Genomic DNA, 25,822 nt, shown 5'->3' with positions numbered 1-25,822 from the left:
CTGCTGGAAGAGGTGTTAGTGGGGCCAGCAGGGGGCGCTCACCCTGCGGTCCATGTGGGTCCTAATGCCCCAGTATAGTGACGGGGACACTATACTGTAAACAGGCGCCGTCCTTCGGATGAGACGTAAAACCGAGGTCCTGACTCTCTGTGGTCATTAAAAATCCCAGGGCGCTTCTCGAAAAGAGTAGGGGTGTAACCCCGGTGTCCTGGCCAAATTTCCCCCCTGGCCTTTACCCCATCATGGCCTCCTAATAATCCCCCTCTATGAATTGGCTACATTACTCTGCTCTCCTCCCCGCTGATAGCTGATGTGTGGTGAGCGTTCTGGCGCACTATGGCTGCCGTCGCATCATCCAGGTGGATGCTGCACATTGGTGGTGGTGGAAGGGAGTCCCCATTACCTGTAAAGCGCTTTGAGTGGAGTGTCTAGAAAAGCGCTATATAAGTGTAAGCAATTATTATTATTATTATTATTATTATAATAGCAGGTATCCCTGAAATCATCTTTGTGGTTCTCACAGAGGAACAGTACAGGTCACACAAGTGACAGTTTTTCAGCACATTTCTATAATTGTTTTCGATTGAGTTTGGCAGAGGTGAACTGATATTATACTGTAAAATGATGGTTTAGAAATGTCCTATCATAATTACACTTAGAAAACCTATGATCTCAAATTACATAAAAATGACCATTTTTTTCTATGCCTTCAAACCTATATAAACTGTCACTAGTACCCTTATGTCATTCCACTCATGTTGTGCCATTAATTTGCACTTTTCCAAAGGCTCTATGACCAGGAACAAAATGTACTATTCTAACCAGAGACACTACGGTTACTGCTGAGCACAGGCAAGCCAGTGCCTTTAATTGGAAAGGCTGTTATCATTCTGTTTCTTATATAATTTATGGCCTTCCCCGTTTTATTTTCAGAATAATTATTTGTTATCACCAAAGGTACATCACTGTGCTTCCTCTAACTGTCGTGGATGGCAGTGGAAATTGGGTGAATATGAAACGGTGTTTACCCCCATCTTAACCTTGCACATTATCGATATTGCTCATCCCACCTTGCAGTGATTGCTGCTTTGGCGATAGCAGAAACACAGAGGAGGATAAAGCATTCCACTTTCCTTTTTCTGTTTTTACAAGGGCATCTCTGCACATCCAGGATTCCACAGAGTCTCAGCTTTTAAAAGCCTGGGACTGAAGTCCTCAGCAGTGAATGAAGCCTGAACTGAACAGGAGACAGCTCTTCATGTTTTAAACTTATAGAGTGGAGGCTACTTGCACAAAGCAGACAAGTTCCACTGCCTGCCTGAGAGACAGAGAAAGCATACTTCTGATCTTCGCCTACCCACTTGTGATCAATCACTTCTCTGAGGCCTCACTTGATCCATTAAGATTTTGCAAACTACGGCAACTCTTTCTCACATGATGACAAAAAGATGCACTCTGTCTGACTATGGCCGGGTAGTGCCCTAAATGGTTCAAATGACACGGTTTATGGATGGTCTCATTTATGGGCCTGTTTTCTTATCTCCTCTTTTCTACATCTTAAGAAATTCATCACAAAACCCCCTTCTCCCTCCTACTGGAACAGCTCCAAGAGTCAGCCTCGGGCCCAAAGCTTAGAGCACCAACTTCCTCCACAGACAGGCAGCTGATCCATCTGAAGTGGGAGGTGGGTGCCTCACTGACAGAGATCTTACATATTTGATGAAGATGGAAATATTTTTACTGCTTGCCGGTAAGCCTGCACATAGAATGGCTTTAACTTTAATCTTAACTCACAGTACTGTTTTTCCAGTCTCCAGATCCCAAACGCACACAAGAGCTCGAATGCGAGAATGGATGGATGTATTTATTTTCCTTCTCTTCCTGCAGCTTTAATCCGGTATTTGCACCTTACGTGCTTTCTGCTTATGCCTCAGCCTCCCCTTTGGACTACAGAAGTATTCATGATCTGTTTTCATTGTGGTTCAAATAGAAAAAGGATTACAAAAAGAGAGTTAACACAGAAAAGATAATCCATTCAATTCAATCTTATCACATTTTATGGCATCCCTAGTTTAAGTAAACAAATGCATCAGTCTGCCGAGATAATTTTACAAATTATACATTCTGCTCTTACAAGGGAACATGATTAAAATCTGCTGTTTCTGCATTAAGGATCTGGAAAATAATGCAGACTGGATTATTTCTTCTGGATAAAAGCCCTATATAAGGCTACATGTTCTTTTGGAGATTCTTTGCTTGATCCAAACAGTAATTACAAAATACAATGTGTGCCTCTTCATTCATTTCCAAGCAGCGATATGCATTTGTTGTGTGTTATATTATTTCCATGTTTATTTTACCATTGGGCCCTGTCCTGTGAAATTGCACAAATTGTTTCATCTGTGCGTTCCTTGTGGTCTCAATATTATCCTCTTGCACACAGTGTGAATCACCTTCACTGGAAGTGGCAGGCAGGTCGACACTGTGCCAGAGGAGGTGATATCTGAGCACTGTGCTTGAACCAGGCAGGAGAAGCTTCCTTCCATCTCAGCTTTCATCCATCCGTTTACTGATCTGCTCATCCAGTATCGGGGCACGGAGCAGCCAGGAAGCAAGGAGGGCAAGGCGGCGAGACACATCCTGGATGGGACATCAGTCCATTGCAGGGCACACAGACTCGCACCAATTTTCCCCAGAAGCCAGTTAACCTACCAGCATATCTCCGGAGATCCTGGAGGAGACCCACGCAAGTATGGGGAGAACATACAAACTCCATGCAGATAGCACCCAAGAATTGAACCCAGGGCCCCAGTGTTGCGAGGTGTACCCACATACCACCCTGCTGTTGCCTCTAAAAATGTAAAAATTCACAACTGTGCCAAGAGTAATACAGCAGATGACTTGCTTGGCAGCCTCCATAGGCAGCACTGTTGAAAACCATACTTTATTGTGCCTAACAATCACTTCTGTTCATATTCACTGGAGAATCTAATGATAAAAATTATGTGGGCCCTTGCTTGCATTCTATTGTTCTAACACATTGATCTGCTGTAAAAAATCTGCTTCAGTTTGCTTTTTCTCACAAGTGTTATCTTTGTCTAATTCTGTCCTTAACCAGTGATTTATCCCTTTGCAGCTACATTTTTTTTAAAACTCCTAAAGCACAGGTAAACAGGTTTATATTTTGCTGCCATTTGCAATTTTACATTTTTACATCTGTTTTACAATGAACTACAGTATGAAACATCATAAACAAACCAGCAAGTAAAAAAAAAAACTTTGCAATGAATAAGGGAAATGCCATATTTTTAGATTCCTGAAAACCTTGCAAATTTACTACCATGTAATTATGCAACCTGTACATTAATAACATTCATAAATAACTATAGAATACTTATTATATAATTATAATGCCCATGCCATACACGTCTTGAGCAGTTATGCTGAAAACACAAGACAGGAAAAATAGTACTGTAGCAAACAGAATGTACTGCGCAGAAGAAAGATTCAATAGATTGGCTCTTCACAGACAGGGATAGTTTACACTTAATTTGCTATTTCATGTCTGATGTGAGTCTCTGAAGTGGAAGTATTTACTGGAGAGTTAGAAGACCTGCCTGCTGCTCTTTTCTTTTTGATCTTTACAGTGCCTTAGATCCAGGTTTAATGGACAGACACTTCTGAACACTTCCTCCTACCCAGAGCACTCTCTGCCATCCACAAGGCAGGACCTTTCTAAACCAAGACACCGGGAAAGTTTTTCATTATCTTTTGAGAGAACAGACAGCCACTCCATCCCTCACTGTGTTCTGTGAACGAATCTCTGTGAAAAATGAAATGTCCCCCCCTCTTTTGGAGCTATACGTCAAAGGAATGACAGGGTGTAGCATAATCTTCCTTACAAATTTCACCGGCACTAAAAAATCTTTTTAATCATTTACAATATCGGGGAAATGTATGTGAGGAAATTTAATCTGTGGTTAGTGAGTAAGCATTTCTCAGGTTCCTGAGTGTATTAGAGTTTTGTGTGCTTCACTTCTAATTTTGTTGGGTGGAAAGGTTACTGAAGGGTGAAGAGGAAGGAGAATTATTATTAGCTCAATCCCTGTATTTCATGCATTTCCCAGTGTTGAAGGCTTGCTCTGCTGCCAAGCAGGCCTGAATTTTGTAGGTACACTCAGTTAACAGTTATACATTTCTAAGAGATTTCTATTTCTAACATAAGTGTTTAAATATATTTTTAAAATATTTACAGTTATCTCCTGTTTGAAGGTCAGGTGTTTTTTCTAAACCTTTGTACATTTGTCATGGAAAAACCTGTTAGTCGCCAGGCTCAATCTATTCAAAAACGTAGCATCTGTTGATCAGTCGTGTAGCTTTAAAATGCATTACTTTTGTTTTATGTGATCAGGTAATATGAAAAATGATTATTTGGCTAACTGCCCAAAAGATAGACCGACACCTAACAAGTGAAGACAACCTTTTTTTGAGGACAGATGGTATCGGCATCAAACAACGCTCTTTCCATCCCGTATGAAACAAATTCAAAGGCCTTGAAAAAATCTGGAGAGCAGGACTAAATCAATGGTGTTCTCGGGAACCCTAGCAGCAACAGAAAGGTGAAAAAATGGAAAAGCTGATTCATAAACACACCACATAGCAGGGAATGTGGAGTGCTGAAGAAGGCTTCAGCTTTCTCAGTGAGTGCAAACCTTCCCATATCCATGGACACAAAAAATCTGTAGAGGAGGTATGCAGGGAATACAGTATATTTAGATTTTTCACCAGACTTTTGATAAAGTTCCATGTAAAGATCAATTGCCACATTGCAGGTGGTAGGCACTGAAAGAAGTGTTTTCATTTACCTTGATAAAGGGTTAATGGGTAGAAAAATTGTCGATTTGAATGTAGGGGTGAATGTGCCAACTCGGAAGAGTACCACAAGGATCTGTATTTGGACCATTGCTCTTCCCAATTTATAGCAGTGATCTAGATTGTGGCATAGGTAGCAAACTAGTCTAGTTTGTATGAGAAACTAAAATAGAAGGATTAGCAAACACTGTACCAACTGCAAAGGAGACTTGTAGCAAATCGATACCAGTGGTGTTCTTTGCATTTTCTCAAAGGCACTGCAAGACTTAAATAAGCTTATAATGTAAACCTGGGCAACCAACTGCTAGATGACAAACAAGGAGCTCTGAACCTGAAGAGACGACCTTCGAAAAAGACTTAGACATTTATTTACAGGCAGAATGACCTCCTCTCTTCTGCATATTCTTAAATTATGCATGAAGCATTATAGTCTTTCATAATTACAATCAGCACCAGCCGCTTCTCATTTATGCCTGTATTCTTTGCTCCTCAGCAGTGCCCTGTACTTAGGATGCCAAGAAACATTTTACCATCTGATAGAGTAAATCAGTGATTATTGAGCAAAAGTGTAAAAAGACGCCAGTTTGGGGTGCAGCATACAGAACAAGCAAAATGCACAGTATTGAAACAGCACATTTTGAGACAGAGGGGCCCAGGAGAAATGTAAATGTGGAAGCTTATTTGCACACAGATAGAGATCTTGCCTGATTGTGTGCACTCAATACATACAATTCTGAAACGTGGCCCATTTTGTGTTCTCATCCTTCTTCACATTATACAACTGGTTTCTGACAGAAAAGTGCCTTCTATTGATCTACAACACCAAGGCCATTTAACAGAAGATTTCCCTTACATGTCTCCAACCCACTAGTGACAAGGCCCAATATTGCTTAGCTTCTGAGACCCGATGAGGAAAGTTCTTATTGCTGGGTTCAAACAATTAAGTCAGCTAGCAGAATTCATTTTCAATGATAAGATATTAATGGTGCATTGTTTCATTTCTAGTTTTTTAAAACTGCATTTTTTAACATGTATTTCCTCTCCCACCCCATTATTGCCAATTGCTGCTTTTCAGATTTATTCAGCTGTCCCTGCTGTTCCCTGGTGTTGTATTGAATGATAGCTGTAGTATATTTGTTAATGCTGAGGTAGGCAAATGCAGCATTTGAAAAAAATTGAAACAGCTGAAAGTAACTTAAAATGGATTGTTCTCTTTTAAACTGAAGGAGGGCACACACTCACTGCAACTTTAGAGCTATTAAAAGTATAACATTACTGCAGCAGTTGCACAGCAGTTGGAGAGCATAATGAAGAGTCCCACATGAATTTGAGTGGTTTAGTTTTCACTGTAATGACTTTCCTGAAATATTGTTGTCCAGTTTTGTTCAGTTTCAGTGACAGTGGAAATACTTCACAGTAACTTCTTGCCAGAAACAAACATGGCTCCCTTCGGAATTGAGAAAAATGTACAACTGACCCCCAATTTAAAGATGCTGCACAGGGCTTTCCCATAATCCTGTGCATCTTCATCAGGCCATGGCAGAACCTGCAGGGGAGGTGTAGAGATGGCGATCATATGCTGTTCCTGTAGGATGAATCACAGAGACAAAAAAAGATGAAAGTTAAAGATCAGAAAAAGTCAACAAAGAACAACAAAAAAAAATATTAACAATCCACACATCGGATGTAGATTTGAGCAGTTCTTCCATGAAATAAAAAACAAACAAACTGACGTACAAATGAAGGTTAATCTGAAGTCCCGTTACAAGACCTTATGTGTTACACTGTGAGCATTAGATAAAGGATGCATTGAAATAGCTTCTCTTTAGACTATCGAAAGCAATAACTGAAATGAAAACAGAGCATCGTCTCCCCAAGATCAGAGCTAGACAGTTTAGGTCCATCATTAACATTCAAGAAAAATGTTGAGAAGCTTTAGGACAAAATATGTTTTTTGATTATGTGTCCGTATATTTCGTTACCCTGGGAACAACGGAACAAAAACAAAATTAGTGAACAATGATGCTGCAGAGGAAAGGGCACTCTAGCAAAATAATGACAGAGCTGAAAGAAATGAACTCTGATGCTGAAGTAGAAGAATTATTCCTGCCACACTAAAATCCTTGCAGAATTCTGTGGAGCCTGTATTTGACTGTTTGGTTATGCAAGAGTACAAGAATGCAAAAATGCAATTATACAAAATGTAAAAAGAAGTGTGTAAAATCCACCAAGGAAATCTTTTTGTTTTTGCTTTTATCTGTATGGCCTGATTTTACTGTTCTTATCAAAATAAGAAGGATAAATTAATTGCTAAATGATAATAAATTAATGAGTCCCATGATCTGCATAATGACTGCTCTAGGTACTGTTGAAAATTTCAAAACGTTCCTCAGTGCAGACATTATCAACGTTGTGCCTCCTAGCTAAACTACTCTTTGTTCCTCATAAGCAATCTCTTCCTTGATTCCTTTTCTTTCATTCATTATAAAGCAATTCATTTTCTTAGTTTCTGTGTTTCCTTAGGTTTCTCTCAATATTCCTCTTTTGCTTAATTCACGCCTTAAAGCAGGGGGCTAAAAGTTGATTTATTCCTTTTTAACTTTGTCACAAGCTTGGTGCCACTTCTCATTTCCTCAGCTTCTCCTACTGAACCCCTTTACTTCCTTCTCTGCCGTCTCTTGCCTTTGAAACCGGTGTTCAACATTTGCATTTCAGACACACTGCTTGTCATTTATTGATACTGATGCTTTCATCTCGGCTGTCTGCAGCTTGTCAATACCGTGGACAAAAAAATCTCAGCAACAGATTCCATACTACTTCAACTAGCACATCATTTTTTTCCCTGTATAAATAACTTATTTTAAAGAGGATGATTCGATAAGAGGTAAGTGCAAGGCAAAAAAAAGCATCTTATCATATTTAATTTGTGTATTTAAGCCTTTCAAACACGTGAGTAAAATTCCATCTATTTTAGCAACTGCGGTGCCGATTCTCCATCTAGCCATGACTGCTAAATCCCTTAATAGGTAGTAGTTCAGGTGGGGAGCTGCGTCAGCATGCGTAGGCTGCAAAGGAACAAGTAGTAGGTTTATTCCATGCTGAAAAAAAGAAGAAAGAGAACACAACGTTTCGGCCGTGGAGCCTTCTTCAGGTGTGCGAGAGACAGGGCAGTAGGCAAAGGTAAAGTAGCAGGAGAACAAAGGTTGGGAGGGAGGAGGAGTGAGAGGCGGGAGCAGGGGACAGACAGAGAGGCCAATCAAGAGGTGTGAAGTCAGAATGGGTGCAGAGAGGTGTGAAATGAAACTTCCAATGAATGGAGAAAATTTAAAAGAACAGTAGTCTGTTGTTAAGAGAAGGGAGAATGTATCGGAAGTTTCATTTCACACCTCTCTGCACCCATTCTGACTTCACACCTCTTGATTGGCCTCTCTGTCTGTCCCCTGTTCCCGCCTCTCACTCCTCCTCCCTCCCAACCTTTGTTCTCCTGCTACTTTACCTTTGCCTACTGCCCTGTCTCTCGCACACCTGAAGAAGGCTCCACAGCCGAAACGTTGTGTTCTCTTTCTTCTTTTTTTCAGCAATGGAATAAACCTATTACTTGTCCCTTAATAGGTATACTCCCTTAATGCTGTGTGACAGACCTCATTTAAACTTGGCACACCAAAGTCAAAAAAAGATTTTGTTCTACAATTCCTACAGTGGTGTCCAGTATGTACTGTAACACCTGGACAGAATGCCAGGACACAGATATGAAAGCAATAAAGCAGCAATCAGTCCAATGCAAGGAATGCAATGAAGGCCTTCAGGAGTGTGCCTTCAGGCCTGCCTACACCATGCTCCCACGTGATGTAGCTGCTTCCACTCAGGTTCCAAGAGCCTCTTGAGAAAATGTCTCGGGAGCTGTCAGGTGCAGTGAGCACTAATCTCGCAGCAGCATACTGTATGTTGCCACACGGCAGAACGGAATCAGAAATAAAGGGGGCAACTTCAAACAAGCCTGTCTGAGTGGTGGTGAGACGCAGCTCCTCACTGAATCATATCTGCTACATTTTAAGGGCTGTCTAGGATGGTGGCTGAGGTCTGCAGAGATTGAGCTCCTTAGCTCCTGTTTTCAATTACGAGGCTGAGGAAACTAGTCCCCAGACTATTGATCAGCCTGAATACAGTGTAAAACAAGTGCGGAGTTGGCAATTTATTAATTATGTTTGCTATTAATCACTGCTCTCCAAAAGGTTAATGAAATTAACTAGAAGGATAAGCATTGCACACAAACGCCAGATAAACTGAGAGCACACAGGAGATTTTTCTGTACACTGTAGTTCTCACTTACACTGAAGACCCCTGGAGGCCATTTCTGTCAAAAGCTTCAAGTTATCAAACCCCAATGTTATGTTTTATAAAAGAAGCTGAGCTAGCTTTTCCTTATCAAGTGATGTTTGCCTTTTGTCAAGTTCGGACAGACGAATAAAAGTAAACACGTAGGGAGGTGCGTCAGCATGCGTAGGCTGCAAAGGAACAAGTAAAGGTGTATTCCTGTGCTGGAAAGAAAAGAAAAGAAACACAACATTTTGGCAGTGAAGCCTTCTTCTGGTGTCAGGTTCCAAAGCCGAAACGTTGTGTTTCTTTTCTTCTCTTTTCAGCAGGGAATAAACCTTTACTTGTTCCTAAAAATAAACACGTTTTTGGGTTTTTGAAGGATCTTGCTTTTTCAAATTGACCATGCACATGTGCTCTTTCGGGAGTAGAAAGCCACTTTGCTTATTCGTTTCTCACAGTGTCCATCAATATGAAAACAATGTTATAAAGCAGTGTGATGCAGAATCAGCTCCTAAGTAAATCTACTTTCCAGCTCTAGAGTTGTACAGCCTGACATATTCTAGGAGAACAGTGGTACCCAAAGTGATGGAGGTAGCATGCTCTGGCAGATTTCAGGCAGTCCTAAAAGCACGTGGAACAACATGACATCCACAATATCGGCAAAGAACGGTTCTTAGCTGGGTAGACTGGCTTTAATTAAAGGGCCGGGGGTTCTTTTGAAACCCTGGAAAAAAATAGTTTGTCAAAGAGCTTTCATGACTGTGGTGAATTATTCTGAGAGTAACACTGGCCACCAGAGCTGACACTGGTGATGGATGTCCTGTCCTTCCTGAACGAGGCATCATTAACACCCCACATCAGAGAGCTCCCCTTCATTAGGCACCAAGGTATCCACTGGAACGCGTTGGCTGCAGAAATGTCAAGAGCCCAGTCTTTTCTTTTGCAAGCCCCTTCTCAGCCGTGTTTGGCTGGGAGAAGACACAATTACAGCTGCTACTCCTGGCACAGAATATCTACATACAAGCTGACACTGAAACATGTTGCTCTATCAATCAAGTCCTGATATCTAAAATAGAATGGCAGTGGCTAAATTCTGAAGTACTTTAAATATTGTGCCTTAGCAAATGTATTCCTTGCTTAATTACAAAGATAAGGCACCCCACAGAGCTGTTTCATTTGATACAAACACATGCTGACTTAATCTTGCATTATCAGAGTATAAGCATTCTGTTCCAAATCGTTCTCTTCGTATGAAAAATATTATGTGTGTGACAGAATATAAAATGGATGAATCCTTCAGACATGAATGAAATCCCTACAGTGGTTTGGAATAGTAAGACATACTGTACACATATGCAAAGGCTAACAAAATTTAACAGTAAAATAAGCATGAGTGTACCAGGAATATATTACAGAAGAGTAATTTGTGCTTAATCTGTCATACACGTACAGAACAATTCCTACGATAGTAGGTAAAAGAGAATTAATTTTGCACTCTACAGCACTGCCATTTACTTTAGAGCTTTGCCCCCAAAATTGTAGATTATAATGAGATCCGCTCAGGAAAGGAACAGATTCTCTCATTGCAGATAATGTCACTGTTCATGCTTCAACTATCAGGAAAAAGAGGAATTGTTTTAACTGGAGGATAACGTGGAAGAAACAATTGCAGAACAATTGCAGCCGCCTGTCTCAGGTTTGCTAAAGAGCTCTTGGATGATCCACATGCCTACTGGAAGAATGTTCTCTGAGCAAATGAGTCAAAGACTGAATCTGTTGGGCCATAAGGAGAAATGTTTTGTGCAAAGTGGCGAAAACTAAACATTACCTTCAAGGGCCTTATCCTGACCGTCAAGCATGATGGGATCATGGTTTGGCATCATGGTTTGGGGCTGTTTTACTGCAGTGTGACCCAGAAGCTTTGTCACCACTACTGGAACCACAAAACTGGTGCTGTGTCAGTACTGTCAGGAGACATGTCAGGTTGTGCAGCAAGTCAATGATTCTAAACATACAAGCAGATCTAGAACAGAATGGCTGAGGACGAATGTTTGCATTTTTGGTTGCCCAAGTCAAAGTCTGGACCTAAACTCCTTTGAAATGTTCCAGCAGGACCTAAAGCCAGTTGTTCATGCAAGAAAATCCTCATACTGTACATTATGCCACTGACCTGAAGCAATTCTCTATTGAGCAAAATTCATAAAAGCCTAAAGAGAATGATGGACTTTTACAGAAACCGTTCAGTTGAAAGTCATTGCTCAAGAAGTCATTCTTCATTGCTGAAGAAGTTGACACCAGTTACTGAATCTAAGGGTTCACATGTTTAATCACATGTGGATATTTACCATTGGATTATTTTGGTAATTAGATAATGCAAATACATTTTAGTGTTTAATGACGTTATCTTAATCTCTTATCAAGACTTCCTTGAAGATCTAATGACACTTTAGGTCTAAAATATGTGAGAAAATGGACCAACCTAGCTGGTTCAAAGATGTTTTCTCAGCACCATTCCATGTGGGCACTATTCACTTGAGTGAGTGTGGTGCGTTATTCTCTGTTTGAAGTAGCTGGAGTTGATCATTTATATTGTGGCAATTTATTTTTAAACTGCTGATAAAACATAACACTGATGCATCAAAGGTTAAAATTAGCATACAGTTGCTCTGTTGAAAGGTCAGTGTTATAAGTCTACGGAGGGGGGGGCTACTTATCTTGGCTCTGTCTTCAGAGAAATGCCAGTACACCGCTGCCTAACGATGGTACCCTCAGGGAGCGAGATGGCTTTAATGGGGTTGTCACATTAATGAAGCTGCTCGCTGTTCTGATATGGAGGAGAGGACAGTCTGGGTTCACAAAAGGGTGACGTCCTTCAAATTAACAGTATTATAACCATCGCAAATTACAGGCAGAAAGGAGAGGGAAGATTGTTTGAGACACAAATACAACACAGGTTTCTTACAAAAGGCATGAACTCGTCTTCAGCAGATCTGCTTTGTCAGTGCTTCCCCACCAAATAAGAGCCATGGAGCTTGATCTTCAGTTCATAAGAAAAAACATCACCCAAAAAGAAAATGCATTTAGGAATGTTTACTGAAGAACTGTCATAGGCACTCCTAGAGAGAGAGAAGTGAACCACAGGGGTAGCTGTAAAGGTGAAGTGGTGGAGGAGGGATACAAAAAGAGGAATGTGAGCAATAGAGAGGCTGACTATTGGCTTTCTAGTCCTTCAATGAGGTTATAGGGGATTACAAGTTAAAGCAGCAGAGGTGACAGAGGGACGGAGACCTTTGTTTGCTGTGATCCCTCTGAACATTCATTAAAAACTCCATTAAGTGGAAAATCCTTCTTCGCATGCTTCCCCATGAAACCTTCCATCCCATATAAATAAAATATTGCGCCTGTTGGACCTCTATGGCCTTTGACATTCAAAATCTCCAAAAGTGCTTTATTTTTGTTTTCACAAAAATGGTGTTGTTTTCTACTACTACCTTTCGAGAATCACAAAGAGATAAAGCAAACCAACCTTTACATCACAGTCAGAGCTCAGGGGCCGAGGGCTCTCATACACCAAAAGTGTGAGTGGCCATGACTCAAGAAAAGTCAATAGGAAGACAAAAACAAAGCTTAAACTAACAGCCATGGCAGAAATATGAAACATCTCTTGACAAGATGTCTCTTTTTCTTGATATTAGAAGCACCAGCTTCTAAACCATCCCAGAATTTACTCCACTGCAAATCAAACCTGTGGATTGAATGGCTACAGTTTTGATAACAGTATGTGTTACTGTCTCTGAAACAAAAAGCTTAAAGAATTACGCAAAGATTGAGGACCTAAAGCTGAATTAAAGACATAAATGGAATAAACAAAATATGCCTGTTGAAATAATGTGAAAGAAGCACGACCCAGAGAAATAAAGAATCAACACTTCTCATAATCAGTGCTTGTAATTAAATAATGCACTTATTCATTTAATGGTTTTTAACGCAGAAAAGTGATCTTGTCTTTTTAAGAATTATGAAATGCACAACAAAAGGCAGAGAAACTCTATCATGTTATTTTATGTGGTTGAAGAAAAGAGAAATAAAGGCAACAGGATAAGTAAGCTCCTGTTGTTTCTCAAGTGTTTCTCATCCCTTCTCAAGTGGATAAGAAAGAAGATATTTCCCTTCTCGGTCTTGTTGGAAAATACTGACTAAGCAGTCCAGAGGAGAGACATCAGTGCAGCTAGTTCACAACTACATCTGAATACAATGAAAAAGAAAATCTTTACATCTTCTGTCTGAGCACTGGGACATTCTTGATTATAGAAAAAGGAAAACATGGGAACAAACAAAACACCTCATTTGGCAAAACTAATGAAATGCCCAGGCTCTCATACATATGTAAGGAAGATGAATTCTCCCTGCAAAAGCATTCATATTCTTTGGAATAGAGAACTAGCGTGTCTAAGGACTGCAATACAAGATGGATTTAATGGAAAGCACAACATAGCCAGAGAAACAGTCGTATGAGATTGAAGGCGGTGTGGGTGGAAGATCTGTACAATTAATCACCCTGACTGCAGTCAGTGGAATGGAAAAGCAATAGAGAGGGGATCAAATTGAAGCGGGCTTCATATATAAACACATATCACACATTTTGTCAATAGTAGCTGTAAATCTCAGCCAGGCATGTTGATAAATTCCCTCAAACAGGTGTTTTGTTAAGACCGTTAGACTGGTTTATGTGTAGTTAAAGTACAAAGCTTTAAGAAGTGGAATTATTTGGGAGGTGGGTGTATCTGGGAAGTGTGTTTGTAGTGTTCTTGGCAGATCAGTAGAAGTAGCTTGTGTCAGTTGTAACCTGGTGTCTCTCTCTATATCTCTATATACAGTATGATGCCTTTAAAAGAATGATACACTTTTCAATTGATTAGATTTTATTATGGTTTTAAAGTGAACTCTGATAATGTACTTAATAAGTAAATCATATCTGTGGTTTGATGATATTCCAAAATGTTTTAAACGTTGTGCTCCAAAGTTAATTTTTAACACACAGACTAAGCCTGATGCCACTGTCATGCTTTGGCTAATGGAATACTGTATATTGGCATATTGAAGGAAGGCCTTCATTTACAGTGCTTAAAGGCGGAATGCTTGAGATGACCTAATTTCTCTGAAATTCATTAAATGAGGAAACGTATTGTGTCACATTGATGAAACACCTTTAACTGCAGCTTTAGATTGCTTTAAGGCTGGTATTAAAACCAGGTAAAATGCTCTCCTGGCTTCACAGTCAGATTAGTTATAGTGCTTGATTTATTTGATCTACAAAGGAAAAAGTGAGGGTTACAAATCTTTGCAACCCTTCAAAACACTACATTAAAGGCAAATGTCATGGCTGAAAGCTATAATGAGTTTTTATTGAATTTTCTCCAGATTTTCACCTGAAGGGCCTAAGGCCTAGATGGTATTGAGCTGCTGTAATCATACACATCCGATCTCCTAGCAACATGGCCATGCAAGACTTGCCGTCTGCCTGACTGGACTCGTTGGAGACCAGCTCAAACAGTTTGCCATATGTGTAGCTGTCTGAACTGCTGTTTTAGTTCCACTCCTTGGAAAACCTCTTTCGGAAAAGGTCATGATCCTTCTGTTCACTTACAACAGGGTAACGATAGACAGGCCTTTAAGTGTCTTAACCAATCAGTTTGCCATCGATGGCCAAAACAGCCATTTCCCTCCATGTCTTAATCTGTTTCTGGTCACAAGGTTGGTAACTAATCTAAATTAATGTTAGGTTAAGGGTTGAAAACTGCAAGGTAAAAGGTTTTATCATCTTGGCTATATTAGCAGTATTAATAATGTGGCATTAAGCTGGTAGCAATTGAACTTTATCAATGATGAACTGTGGGCTATTAACAAAAGGCTGATTGTTCTCATATACAAACATCTTATTAATGGATAATTTAGAGCTAAATGCTTGTTATACATGGTTTAAAAGCATCATTAGCAACTCCTAAGTTAAAGTCTTACAAATGACAGACCCCTACAGAAACGGGAAGATTGTGTTCCCTCTATGGCACTCTTTGTACTCTATTTTGCAGTGTTTTTTTTCTAGTCTCCCCGCTTTCGTATGTCTTCTGTGACAGCTCACTTTCTTTTCTTTCCTGCATATTCAAACTCCCCATATTAAGAAAGTTACATTTCTGTTTTGAACATACCAACCCCAAAAATGTGATCCTATCAGTTCATCACTGTGTCCTTGTTCCATTGACCAACTGGTAGCTGCCATTAACAGGCAGCAGTTTCATTACAGCCCTTGTGAACACAAGGGAAATCCTTCTTGTTTACTGATGCTCTCCTTTGTCAATCATTGTGCTGATTACTGCTGTTGGCCAGGAAACAGCGGCCCCAGCTTTCAACAGGTGTTTTGACCCTGATCCATGACATCAACAGGGGCTGGTGGGTTGGTGGGTCAGCTGTGCCAGTCACTGCTCACGTCTTCCTGGCCTCCCTCCTGTTTCAGAGCCAGCATGAGGCTCTCTCCTCTGCCTCTCCCAGTCTTTTCCCTCTGCAGTCTTGTACCGTATTTGGCTCTTTTCTTCTCCTCACACCCTTCCTCCCACGGCACTGTCAGCTCAATGAGGATGAACTTCCTTGGCTCTGGGGACCACATCACCACATCTGTTTGTCCAACATCGGGAGACTGCAGCCCTCCTCCAAGATCCAGTCTCATGTCCCACAGTGGAGCTTAACGCCAGACAGAATCCTTGATCTTCCCTGACCTTGTCCATTGTCCATCCTCCCTGACAAATGCAACTGCATTTGTAGCTCCTCCATGAGCTTGCCATTTCTTCCGCCAGCTAACCTGGCCCGGAGTGCCACCGGACCACCACAAGTTTTGTTTGTTAAGAAGCCAGAGCACAAACAAAAGCAAACACAAAAAAAAATGTTGTATGAAAAAGAGAGAGACGAAAGAAAGGGAAGGCAAAAGGAAAGATCTGCCCTGTCACCAGTTTTTTTCAGTGACACTGTGACACAAAGCTAATCAAAGATGCCCCAAAAAAGGATTTCTTGCTTCTGCCCAATGTAACAAGACAGACCCATTAATGAAAGAACAAGAAAATACCTTACTAGGGCAACAAACAGTTAAGACAGCTGTCTGTCTCTTCTGCCCTACTATATTCAAAAACCTCTCACCATCTGCTCAGGGAGAAAATTGGGTGAAATGAAAAGTCTGGGTATGAGGTGAGGTCTGAGGACGCTCGGTGATCTTATTAGAGTCCATTTCATCAAGTCATATTTTTCCGTGATCTCTGCGGCCTTTCCAGCGCTCTCACAACTATTTATTGAAGTTTTAGCTCTATTGCTGCACGATGGGCCAAAAGCAAAAATTGCATGGAACTATTGGGAAAACACATGACAGGCTTCATTTTAATTCTGCACAGGCTTGCTAAACAGACATGGAAAAAAGAAAAGACTACCCCAGTTTGTGATCTCTGCGGAATATTTCAGTTTCTGTTAAATTGCTTCACCTGGTTTCTCTCTGAAAGATGTGGCTGTGTTATAGTTCAAGTTATTAATGTAGCTGCATGCTGCCAGGCTTCATTCCAGGTTTTCTCTAACTCTTCCAGCTCTGAAACTCTGAAAAGGTAAGATGATATTCACTCCAGTTATGAAATGACATCTGTGAAGCACGAAAATGAGGAAAATAATTGTACTGTACATTCTGATTGACCAAGGGAGTGTAGGCCATCTTATGCTTACAAAACCAATTTAGGGAAAAATAATCTTTTTTAGGATATCAACACAGGCACAAAATGAAATTTGTTTAAGGGAGAACTGCTGCCAGACTATTTATTTACTTATTTGAAATAACAGGCCGCAGGTGAATATGCTGCCTCTTCTCTCTCACAGACCTGTAAACAAGCACAGTGTCTTTTCAAAATCCACAACATCCGGGTGTTTCTAATATTGAGCTGATGCCTCTTCTTGCACAGGGTTATTCACCAAATTTGTTAAGTCTCATAAATACTCCGCTGCACGTAACCCTTATTTGTCAATCAGTCGACAAAGTGGGAAGTGGAATGAAAAAAACAAAAGCAGATCCTCGCAAGAGCAGGAAAGGACTTAAAATGGCTACAGCCAAGCATCTCAAATGGATACACAGACATCATGGGGAACTCACTGGCTCTCAGACTTAATGCGGTTGTTGCCTCAAAATACTGACTTTTAAACTCTGAGAGCTCACTTTTCACTTTTCTTATACAGTAGTTAATGTCTCTTGAAAGTACTTAGTACCATACTTAGTCACTCTGTGTTCAACCCAGAGATTTCAAGTATGTTCTATATTTTGTGCCTACATGATTAAACGTATGCCTGAAATTACTCCAAAATAAAATGCATATTATATTGCTCTTGCCATCCATTTGCTTTCTACCAGCTCTGTCCAATTCAGGGCTGCAGTGGAGCCAGAGGCTAATTCGACAAGCAACAGGTGCAAAGCAAGACAAAGCAGGTAGAACCAGGACAGAACTCTGGTCCATCACAGGGCAGACAGACACAAACACACACTCTCTCCAGGGCCAGTTCTCCCAGGAGCCAATTAATCTGCCAGTGTGTCTAAACCCTGCAGACGGAAATCAGAGCACAGGGAGAAAAGCCATGCGAATAGACACAGTAGCACCTCAGGTCCAGATTTGAACCGAGGGCTCCAGTGCAGCAAGGCAGTAATGCTAACCACAGCGCCACTGTTCCGCCCTCTTACCATTCATATTAATCACATGTTCACAAATACAAATTGCCCGTCTGTAAAGCAGAAATATCTGCTGTGCCAGTACTTTGTCAGGGCCCAGTAAATGTGGCAATGCTCTTAAAAAATAAAGAAACTTCAATAATAAAGAAGTCGGTTCTCAGGAGTGTGAATGGTTTGAATGCAGAAGGGAATATAATTAAAATGAGAATAATTTTGTGCTAGCAGGTAATCTGATATGCATCATGACAATTAGAGAGAGAAAGGCACAGCGTATGTTCACAGCACAAATCTCAAAGCATTTTGCAGCAGTGCGAAATTCGCTCCAACTAGAATCTATTCACAATTTCCAAAAAGTATTTCATTTTCCACACCTCCACTGGCAGGTGTACTCCGATGCAGTCTATCCAGTGGATGCATGGATCTGAAACATCATTCCAAAGACTTGATAAGAAAGTATAATTTCAGTTCTCATATGGAGACATATTGATTAAAAACAAAGAACTGCCCTCCAGTATGTGCGAGACAATGGAAAAGCTGCATCAAAGCTACAAATTGTAACAGTGAAGCACTGATGTGGAAAGCACTAGAAAAGGCAAGTTGAAAGACAATTGAGACATGTTTTTAGCATGAAGCTTCCTGTATACAATTGCTAGGTTTATTGTAGCTAGGTTATTTTCAACTAATGTTCTGTGATGTGTTTGTTGGTTTATTCATCTCTTGCTTCAAATCGGCACGCTTGAGAAAAACTTAGAAGATGAATTGTGATCAATGCCCAGTACAGACGTCTCAAGAGCACTAAAGGCAATCTTAACAGGCTTCAGTTTTTTTATAGGAGACTTTTCTACTTTTCCATCCATTAATCTGACCACTTTGAAGTCTGTCACAAATGTGGAGTACAGCGTACTGTAAATATGCCATTTGCATAACAGCTTTCACCAAATATTTCAGGCAGTCTGACAAAGCTAAAACACTTTATGATTCTGACAGTTTTGACTGTTTTTATTCTGTCTAATTCTTATCTTATCCAGTTACAAGAGGGTGTTAAATACAAAAGTTTATTCGTTATTCCATCCATCCTTGTCCTAACAGCTTTATCCAGTTCAAGGTCTCGGGAGAGTCAGAAAAATTTCCTTGTTCCTTGGGTAGCATTTTTAAATCTTTGATTCAAATGGCAAAGTGTCATCTTTAGACCGTAAAGTATTTACAACATATTACACAATTCAGGTTAAGTGTTTGTGTCTACTTTCACAGCTTTAGGGAACATCTATAAATTGGAACCTAATGTAACACAAACATTGAAATGATCATATGAGTCATTAATTATTGTAATTAACTAAGTAATACCTCTGATTTAATTTTGAAAATAAATATCCTGATAACAGAAGCACAGACTAATCTTTCAAACCAGTTGCAGTTCATATGATTATATGCAAAAAATCCAATACACATCTACAATATAACAATAAATGCATTTAAGTATTCCTTAGAATAAGATTTATCGCTACGTGTATATGTTGCACCTGTGTCATTAGACACATCGAATTACTTAAATAAATGAACAAATTTAAAATCCTTGTCTACTCTGAAACACCAGAGGTGGACCCTGAATATTAATCTTATTGTTTGCTCATGAAAAGCCATGTATTCAAATATAAATATTTTCTATGATAATTGAAAAACTTTTCTTAGATTTTGTTTATTTTTCATCTTTGTTTCTGGTTTTGTTAATTGGTTCACAGTTCAGCTGTACAAAGCCCTTATATTTTTGTGGATGAATTTGGTGAATAGATAATTATTCACTTAAACAGACTAATGGCGACTGAGAATGGGATGATAATGTGGGCTGCACAGACGTTTGATATCTATTGAACTGCTCTGGGGATCAAGAGATACATTTGCTAATTAAAAACTCTAGAGGCAAAGCATTACAGTTTGAGCCCATGAAACACTTTTCAATCAGTCTTGCATTTAATGTCTAGTTTTCATCACAGTGGGAAGTCATCATCTTCTGAGAGAAGGTAAATGAAATGAATGGCAATTCGGGTGATTGAACAAATCTTAATCATACTTTACTTGGTTTGTGTGATGTCAGAAACTGAAGTCTACTGTACAGTAGTACCATTTCAGGCCTTCGGTGTGATTACCCACCACACCTTTTTACAAACCTGGTGCGTCAGAGCATTTTTGACGGGTGTTTTCTGTTTCTCCCTGCAAGAAAGCTATCAAGCACATGACAGAACTAACACCAGCCAGGGTGTTACCACGGTAGCCAAGATACAGGGAGTCTGTTGGCTAGAACTTCAGTAGAATACTCTATAGGATAGTTTGGGAAAGACTGATATTAAACTAATTTGAAACTTATCATAGGGTACTTTAAATCATGACACAAATATATTCCCGAGCTACTAAAGAAAATATTGTATTAGTTTCTGAGCGACATTGTTTGTTTTTGCATGAGTATCAAACACTGCAAATCCAAACCATAGATATCTGTACTCTGTCTGGCCTCTGCACTAGTCTAGTCTTTTCTGATGTGAAGTTGTGTCACGAATGTTCATAGTGCACTCCAGCACTCTCACTGGTCAAAGTACTTTTCTTAGCCAACAATTAGTGGATGACTGGTTCTAAAATAAAAAGCACGTATAAATCTGGGATGTATTTGAAAAAAAAAAACAAATTGGTGTTGTACAGTAGCTCAGTTTTGAGACAGATTCTTGTTTGACTGCTGACAAAATCTACATCTGGTGCTTTCAGCCTAAAATGTGCACTTTCCTGTACTCAACATACTGCTTGTGTTTCAATAATTTTTTATGCATACCTGTCTTGTCTGGTCTGTTGTGCTCCCTTACCATTAAACATTTAAAAGTGTTGGAAATTGTAAGTGTGTTCCATTTATGCAAGGCATATATATACTGTATATACACACAATATGAACAATTTATTTGTGAGACAGAGATTTGAAACCCTTCTTTTATTCATACTGTACTTCATACTTGTGATGCTTTTTTTTGCTGACTGTTTAGTTCTTTTCCTCTAATGTTTTGCTGCATTTTTCCACCTGTTGTAGGCCAATTCACAATGGAAAAGAAAACAGTTACCTACAGTAGGATAAATGCATAGTGGTTACTGAATGACGTACATTCCTAAGACCTACTGTATAGTCTGCAGTATTCCCGTTGCTCTTATTCCTAAACCTCTATCAGATTTCAAAAATGCTTTTAACAGTTCAGTAGAAAGAGGTGCAATCGCAATAAACTTAAATCTCACTCTGTCCCCGTGGTCGCCATCACAAAGTGTTTTTTAATGATTTGATGTTTGTGTATTGGCTGGGGACATCATTAGCCACGAGAACGCACTGCACTGGGCTACGTTCAAGACAACACTGGCTCCTTTGTGGACCCATTATCAATTCAGCTAATTAGAATTTTTTTAAAAACCGAATGACACTCGTGCCCTCTCGTTAATTATACATTCAGCGTGATCAAAGGGAGGACAAATTCAGACATTAGAAAAACAAGGCAGCTAACCAACCGAGGAGGGAGCCTAAGTGTTAATTGTATCTACACCTCTACGTCTTCATATTTTCTGTTAATGAGCCCATTATGTGGAAGACAAAAGATTCTATCTCTGCAAACTCTAGAAAGATAGGGAGAGTGATTGCTTTACTTTTGCCTTTTGTATTGGATGAAATAATTCAAAATAAATATTTCTGTATGATGCAAACAAACTGTATACGTTTCAGATGGATTCATTTATAAATGTATTCTTAGATATTGCTATCCCTTAAAAATGTATATGTTCTCTTTAGATGATCTTTACCTTCAAGCTCAGTTAAAAAATATTTAAGCAAAATGATATGCTTAAACAGGCAATAAATCAATATCTTGACTGGAGTGTATTTCTTAGATTTGTCAAGGCTGTTAAAAAGTTTCTAACTCTCTATTGTACACTGTAATGCATGCAATGCATAGCTAAATACAGTACTGTATATATTTTAAAGCATATTAATGTTTCTTCTTATTTGCTTCCCTTTATTCTCTCAGATTTTCTGAAAGCTAGCTGTTTAAATAAAGGTGTATACTGACAATGATCCTATGATCATAGTATTTCATTTAAAAAACTCATTGTTGTCCTAAAACCACCGAAGAGCTTATCAAACAAAATTGGATTGGCATCCAGATATAATCGAATAAAACCCAACAGAGAGTAAAACTCCAACTCCCAGCAGGTAAGGCAAACAGGATGTTAAAGATTAACATACTGTTTGCTTAGAGGCATGACTTCTTTCCTTAGAGGCATGTATATAATTTCTTGTGTTGTTTGCCATTGACTTCCTTGCAAAATATATTACACTACAAAAAAGCTTCTACCTGTATATCCATCAATTACAAGAACTCAGTCAAGCTATTTAAGTTCATGAATTTTTTTAATTCAATGTCAACAACATTGCCAGAAGATTGAGGACAGTAATATCTTCATATGAAAAGAATTAATGATGTTAAGCCAGGATTTATTAATCAGTTTTTTTTAAAAACAATTTTCTCTATTAATTTAGCGTCCTCTATTACCTTAACCTTATTACCTAATTCAATTCTTATTTCACATTAAAAACCTCGTACCCACCTTTGTTTTCTGATCCATCTTTTGCATAATTAGACATGATTTTTCAGTGGATATCTTATCAAAAGCACAATAATACACTACAGTAAATTAAAGTTCAGTGAATTCCAGAGAGGGCAGCTGCCCCCTTTTCTGACCTACTGTCATCCTGATATTTGCGATTTGCAGTATTCAGTACTCAATCTATCACCTTTTGTCATTCTCACTATTGCTCTTATGCTGAAGGTAATATATATCGTACTACTGCAGGAGCTCCATAATAAACAGTTAAAACAATCAACTCTTTCAGAAGTTGCAAACAAAATTCTTAGTGCATCAAAAAACCCAAATGACTACAGTAACTTTGATCCAAGTACCATATAGGACGAACATGCTCGCTCTTTGAGTGTTAAAACTATACATTAGCCTGCTAAGGTCCTATGCCAGAACAAAATAAACTACTGTATTAAGAGTTTTTATAGCTCACTGGTTTAAAAATAAAACTGGTAGCAAATTCTAAGGTCAATGTGCACAGGGCCACCGTTGGGTCAATGTGGTCACACTGAACAGATTCATAGAGCAAGACAATGTGACATGGTATTTTATGTTTTTCATTTCCAACTGCTCTCTTCCTAAGATTAAAGGGATTTTAGGTTTGCAGCCTAGGGTAGTATTTCTAGATAGAAATGCAGCTCAGGACTCAGATGGGAATACTGCGGCAATTTCCAGTTACTCATGGTGGTCTATGACCAGCAACAGAAAAACACCAGGGAATTATGGGAAAATGGGCACCTGTGGGCTCTGACTCAGGAACCAGAACTAAGTTTTATTCAGAGACAAAACTTCAGTTACACTCAAAAAGGTTTTCTGCACAGTTGGGTGGCAGTCTAAAAAGACTGGGAGGTTATTTCCAGTCTGAGAGACGAACATAACACAACTGTACCTCGGAAGTTAAGCAATTTCACACCTCCTAGCTGTGGAGAACATAGCTTAATCACTTGTAAAGTACACAGTGTCAAGGACCTTGTGCCAAAGTTCTCTTAAAAATAAGCACAAATCTGTGAAGATTGGAGTGCTGACGTGCAATAAGGCAAACTCATTACGACAATCCAATCCTAACACCACAACATGCACTTTCAAGTAATTGAGGTTCACAACAGTTAACACATGGGAGATGCGAGAATTTAAAAACATTGATATTAAACTTTTTTTTTTTGTGTGGGTCTATTGATGTGCTGTTTAAAAAAAGTCCGTGCAGTCTGGCAGTCAGATTTTGTGATCACAACACTAGCTTGTTTGTTGGACTAATATCTTGCTATTATTTTAAAAAACATACTGTAGTTTAAGGGGGAATGATGATAATAGAGTTTGTACTGGGCCATTCACCCTAATGTATCCCATAGTGCTGTGCATAAATGAGGGGGTCCACTTCGTCCTACACTGAAGTGCAGCCTCCCCACCTGGGTGACCCATGGTAGGCTTTGTGAGCCAGCAGCCCATCTGCAAACTGATCAGGTAGAGAAGTGAGAAACTGCTTCACCCATATGAATTAAGAGAAAACTTTTAAGTAGTAGTTCAGGTGGGGAGCTGCGTCAGCATGCGTAGGCTGCAAAGGAACAAGTAATAGGTTTATTCCATGCTGAAAAAAAGAAGAAAGAGAACACAACGTTTCGGCCGTGGAGCCTTCTTCAGGTGTGAGGCTCACACCTTCTTCTTCATCTTCTTTTTCAGGCTCACACCTGAAGAAGGCTCCATGGCCGAAACGTTGTGTTCTCTTTCTTCTTTTTTTCAGCATGGAATAAACCTATTACTTGTTCCTTTGCAACTTTTAAGTAGGTCAGACTTAACAATCCCAGAGTGGAATGTAGACAGGACACTGAGGTCAACAATTCTACTCTTACCATGGGATCTTAAATGACCAAAACAGTCAGGACCACACTGATTAATCAGTTTGACCTATATACCTGAAACGATCAGAAGTTCATCACAGAATGAAGGAAAATAAATGTTGCTTCAGAGTGGCTTCGTGCCTCTTCACACAACCTCTGCTGAAGTATTCATAGCTTTTGGTTCATCTGTTGTTTTGTTTGTTGCTAAAGTCACTTCTATAATTGGCATTATTATTGTAAATTTCTTAATCGATGCATTAGCTGTTGTGTATTTGTGTTTCCTGTTGTGGATGCATACCCTTGTCCTTACCTGTCTGTTTCAATATGTTGTGTCAAGACTAAAGAGCCTGTCTCGCCTCTGGATTAAAAGGAGACCTCCTGTCCTTCAGTTGGAGCCTGGGGGCGAAGCTTACAGTATTTATCCTGGTACTCATGGTAAAGCAAGTAAGTCTTTGTTTCCGTGTGGTTTACATTCCTGGAAAAACTGCAGTTCACGCCTTATGTAAAATGACCCATTTTCTTATTATGTGTTCTAATTAGTTTTCTGCACAGAGCACTTACTGTAAGTAAACAACCTTTTGCACTATTTTTTGTGTTGCTCTGTTCATGACTTCTGACCATCCCTAGTTTTTTTTCAGGTGGTTTTGTCACATATTTCGATTTAATTTTAGATTATATGAACAAGAGGGTCTTTCAAATGTCCTCAAGAATACAACTGAAAACTGCAAAACATACCTAAACGGTACAGTAATTATTTATTGGCAAAATCACAAATCCTCGCTGGGGGCCTGATAGCTTTCAGTATTGCCAGTGAGAGACAGTCATTCCTCCATTTGGTGAGATGCTTGCAGTGTGGGTCTGACAACTGTGTCTTTAGGGGAAAATATAATGTATACATAACCACCTGGAATGAATGTCTTATTCTACCTGGACTCATGACAATCTGTAGAAGCATTTAAGGTTAAAAGAAGAGTAAAAATGTCTATAATATCTGGGTCTGACTATCAAAGTTCCACAATGCTGGATGGCAAGCCCTTCTACACAGACTTTTAACTCCACTTTTGTGTAAACGAATTAGTGTTATGAAATGGCGAGTGCTAATTAACCTCCATTCCTATAATACATAGTGACCACATGTTCTGAAAAACGCACCAACACCCTTGAGATTTCTTGTAAGATAAAAATACCTATATTCTTCTACAGTGCATACTGTATAAAAGTGTGAAAACATGGTTTTCCAGGGGGTGAAGGTGGGGAAAGGTTAATATGAGCAATGTACAGGTAGTACAACAAAAATGAAAGTGTCAACATACTGTATAATACTGCAAATTCACTGGAAACTATAGAAACCCATCTTCAGGACTGAAACAAATAGCACAAAGCTACTCATATTTCTAGCACAGGG

The 25,822-nt window shown here is 39.4% G+C and overlaps 1 protein-coding gene across 7 annotated transcripts in view; it reads right to left on the bottom strand.

The window, feature by feature from the left end:
• Positions 1-25,822, bottom strand: part of LOC148649756 (regulator of G protein signaling 20-like) — a 151,297-nt gene that overhangs the window by 11,122 nt on the left and 114,353 nt on the right. For 5 of the 7 annotated variants that reach the window (XM_088602872.1, XM_088602871.1, XM_088602873.1 and 2 more), the window contains one exon: positions 6,350-6,457. The gene's annotated coding sequence lies outside the window, so the exon portion shown is untranslated. Of the gene's footprint in view, positions 1-1,794; positions 1,967-2,360; positions 3,121-6,349; positions 6,458-25,822 lie in introns of those variants that run through there. The other 2 variants (XM_088602876.1, XM_088602879.1) reach the window with 2 other exon arrangements.

The sequence above is a fragment of the Lepisosteus platostomus genome, chromosome 13, assembly GCF_059453375.1.
Source record: "Lepisosteus platostomus isolate fLepPlt1 chromosome 13, fLepPlt1.hap1, whole genome shotgun sequence".
In the NCBI taxonomy this organism is placed as follows: domain Eukaryota; kingdom Metazoa; phylum Chordata; class Actinopteri; order Semionotiformes; family Lepisosteidae; genus Lepisosteus; species Lepisosteus platostomus.
The sequence above is the reverse complement of the archived record's forward strand: the minus strand, read 5'-3'. Positions and strand labels throughout refer to the sequence as shown.